Source organism: Pteronotus mesoamericanus, unplaced genomic scaffold (genome assembly GCF_021234165.1).
Source record: "Pteronotus mesoamericanus isolate MK-2021 breed Mesoamerican mustached bat unplaced genomic scaffold, CSHL_Meso_final contig_58, whole genome shotgun sequence".
Taxonomy (NCBI): domain Eukaryota; kingdom Metazoa; phylum Chordata; class Mammalia; order Chiroptera; family Mormoopidae; genus Pteronotus; species Pteronotus mesoamericanus.
The window spans coordinates 7532529-7536446 of record NW_026555205.1 but is presented as its reverse complement, the minus strand read 5'-3'; the positions used below and the strand labels follow the sequence as shown (position 1 = coordinate 7536446).

At 41.3% G+C, this 3918-nt stretch overlaps 1 pseudogene; it reads left to right on the top strand.

Annotated features, from left to right (window-relative positions):
- Positions 1–644: 644 nt before the first annotated feature.
- LOC129076251 (lysine--tRNA ligase-like) lies at positions 645–2404 on the top strand (annotated as a pseudogene).
- The last annotated feature ends 1514 nt before the right edge of the window (positions 2405–3918 follow it).

Genomic DNA, 3918 nt, shown 5'->3' with positions numbered 1-3918 from the left:
TCTCTCCCCCCAAATAGATGTATTCCACATGCTATGTGGAAGGCATGAGGTTGAGATTCACCTCATGGGGTGCGAATTGTGGACTCAGCCTTCAAAGAACCCCAGCCTGGCACTGCAATCTGAGTTCTAGTCAATAGACACATTTTTCTCTTCCCACCCACCCCACCCCAGTCTTTTATCTGTCATGGAAAATCTTGGGAACGAAGGCACTCTAGGAACAGCCCCTTCTCTGAGGAAGCATGGAAGGGGTCCCTATTTTTGGACTGCATTGTAACAGGGATATTGAACTGTTTGATACCTCTGTCCTTATAGGAACTCACTCTTTCAACCATTAGGAGTGGGAAACAGTGAGGGGAAATCCACATGAAGAATAGAGCCCTGTTCACAGCAACCTACTGCCTCTTCTTGACAAAACACACCTAGTTTGATGGGTTCTCTCACAGAAATGCTACATTTAGCCAGAAATTATCACTCAGATAACAAAGGCTAAGATAATTCCTGAGTTCTTGCTATGTATCAAAGGCTGGGCAAAATTCTTTTCATACATTATGTTATTTTAAAATTTTGATTTAAATCCCTAAGCATACAATGACCTGGAAGTTGTGGTATCATCCTCATTCCTTTCAGTTTGGGCCTCTGGAGAGATGGCTACGTTGCAGGGGCCTGAAGTGAATGTGGATGGCAGCAAGCCAAAACTCAGCAAAAATGAGCTAAAGAGATGCCTGAAAGCTGAAAAGAAAATAGCAGAGGAGGCCAAGTAGAAGGAGCTCAGTGAGAAACAGCTAAGCCAGGCCGATGCTGCTGCCACCAACCACACCACTAACAATAATGTGGGTGCAAAGGAGGGCCTGGACCCAAACCAATATTACAAGATTTGTAGCCAAGCAATCCACCAACTAAAAGTCAATGGGGAAGACCTGTACCCACAAAAGTTCCATGTAGACATCTCGCTGACTCACTTCCTCCATGAATACAGTCACCTGGAGATCACCTGAGTGACATTACCTTAAAGGTGGCAGTTAGCATCCATGCCGAAAGAGCATCTGAAGGAAGGCTCATTTTCTCTGACCTTCGAGGAGAGGGGGTCAAGTTGCAAGTCATAGCCAATACCAGGCATTATAAATCAGAAGAAGAATTTATTTGTATCAATAACAAACTGCATCAGGGAGACATGACTGGAATTCAGGGGAATCCTGGGAAAACCAGGAAGGATAAGCTAAGCATCATTCCCTATGAGATCACACTGCTGTGTCTTTGATTGCATGTGTTACCTCATCTTCACTTTGGCCTCAAAGGCAAGGAAATATGATATCATCAGAGATACTTGGACTTGATCCTCAATGACTTTGTGAGGCAGCAATTTATCATCCACTCTAAAATCATCACACATATAAGAAGTTTCTTGGATTAGCTGGGATTTCTAGAGATTGAAAATCCCATGAATATCATCCCAGGGGGAGCTGTGGCAAAGCCTTTTATCACCTACCACAATGAGCTGGACATGAGTTCATATGTGAGAATTGCTCCAGAACTCTATCATAAGATGCTGGTGGTTAGTGGCATTGACCAGGTTTATGAAATTGGACACCAGTTCCAGAATGAAGGAATTGATATGAATCACAATCCTGAGTTCACCACCTATGAGTCTTCCATGGCTCTATCATGATCTCATGGAAATCACAGAGAAGGTGATTTCAGGGGTGATAAAGCATATTACAGGCAGTTACAAGGTCACCTACCATCCAGATGGCCCAGAGGACCAAGCCTATGAGATTAACTTCACGCCACCCTTCTGGAAAAATCAGCAGTAGAGCTTGAGAAAGCCCTTGGAGTGAAACTGCCAGAAACCAACCTCTTTGAAACTGAAGAAATTCACAAAATTCTTGTTGATATCTCTGTGGAAAAGCTATTGAATGCCCTCCATCTGGGACCACAGCCAGGCTTGTGGATACATTTGTGGGGGAGTTCCAAGAAGTGCTGCATCAGTCCTACATTCAACAGTGATCACCTGAAGATAATGAGCCCTTTGGCCAAATGACACTGCTCAAAAGAGGATCTGACTGAGCTCTTTGAGCTTTTTGTCAGGAAGAAGGAAATATGCGATGCCTACATTGAGCTAAATGACCCCGTGAGGCAGCAGCAGCTTTTTGAAGAAAAGGCCAAGGCCAAGGCCACTGGTGATGATGGGGCCATGTTCACAAATGAAAACTTCTGCACTGCCCTGGAATATGGGCTGCCCCCAACAACTGGCTGTTGCATGGGCCTTGAGTGAGTCATCATGTTTCTTACAGATTCCAATAACATCAAGGAAGTACTTCTGTTTCCTGCCATGAAACATGAAGACAAGGAAAATGTAGCAACTGCTAATACATTGGAGAGCATAACAGCTGGCACTTCTGTCTAGAAAATGATAATTGCAAGTCACATAATTCAGGCATCTTTACACTTCAGCAAAAGATCAAGGACTTCAAGGGAATTCTTGTATGTTGCTATACATTTGACTATCACAGTTCAGTCACCAGAGAAAGAAAAGAAATGAAGGATTCCTCTTTTACTCCTTGTTACCAAATAAAACATTTATTTCTAAAAATAAAAATAATAATATAAAATAAAAAAATTAAAAAATAAAAACTAAGCATACACCTTTGAGGTAAGCACTATTATCACCCTCATGCACAGATGATGAAACTGAGGCTCAGAAAGGGTAAGTAACTTGCCTGAGGGCACACTGTGATACAATGGAGAGTTGCATCCCAGTTGATTGAGCACTGTATTAGACAGCCTGCCGGCAGCCCCTAAACTATAAAGTCACTGAGACCAACATTATTATACCTTTTATGCTACCTAGGCTGACATTTAATGATTCATTTGTTTTTTAACAAAAATCCCTTAGTTCCTCATAAAAAAAATTAATTAGGTAATGAGGGGAACAGGTGGAGTAAACTCAGAGGCTCAGGTAGAGATTTATTATCCACTAAAAGGAATTTACTAGTATTCAAGACTAGCCTTGGGACTGCCCACTTAGGCCTCACTCGGGGTTCAGTGTTGCACATCTGGAAGGAGGGGCGTGTGGCCACCAATTACATTGTGTTCTAGTCTTTTAGAATGGAGGTCTTAATAGTACACCTTTTGACATGTTTGTTCTGATCTTCAATGTCCTATTCTGCAAAATGGAGGTGAATTTAATTTAATGCTTTGATGTGAGAGATTAAATGAGATAGGATACTGACCACACAATGTCTTTCTTGCTGTTTGAAAAGAAGACTGCATTGGGATTCAGAAGGAATGTGTCCCAAATCCATTTCAGCCACTGACTCACCATGTAACATTGAAGAATTTGTTCTTCCTTTCTCAATCTCTCTTTTTTCCCCTCAGCTAAACTAGAAAATCTGTAAGTCCCTTTCTTCTCTGAGGTATACTTATCCTGGGATTCAGTATTTGTTCCAGGCAGTAACTTTTATAAACCTCTACACTATTAAACTGCTTTCTGAAATCAATCAACATTCTCTAGCCTTTGCTTTTCTAGTTAGCTTTTTCGTGTACTAGATTCCCCTAAGTGGTTTGTACTTACTTCTATATTACAGATCCAGCTCCTGATAATTTTAAATATGGTCTATAATTCTCTATCAAGTACCTACAAGGTGAATTACTACCCCCTGACTAATGCTGGAGTTATGCTACATAATTTAGAACATCTGGGTTCCTAAAACTGTTTGCTATCTTATCATTATTAACAAGTACATATTGAGAACATGGTACGTACTGAGCCTGAAACTACAAAAAAAAAGTGGAGGAATGGAGGGCCTAGCCAAAAAACCTCCCCAGGAAAAGAACTATGTATATCAGGAGGAAGACAGCAATAATGTCCACCAACATGGCTTGTATGTAAGGTCAAGTTTGTAAGTTTCATGCTTGCTT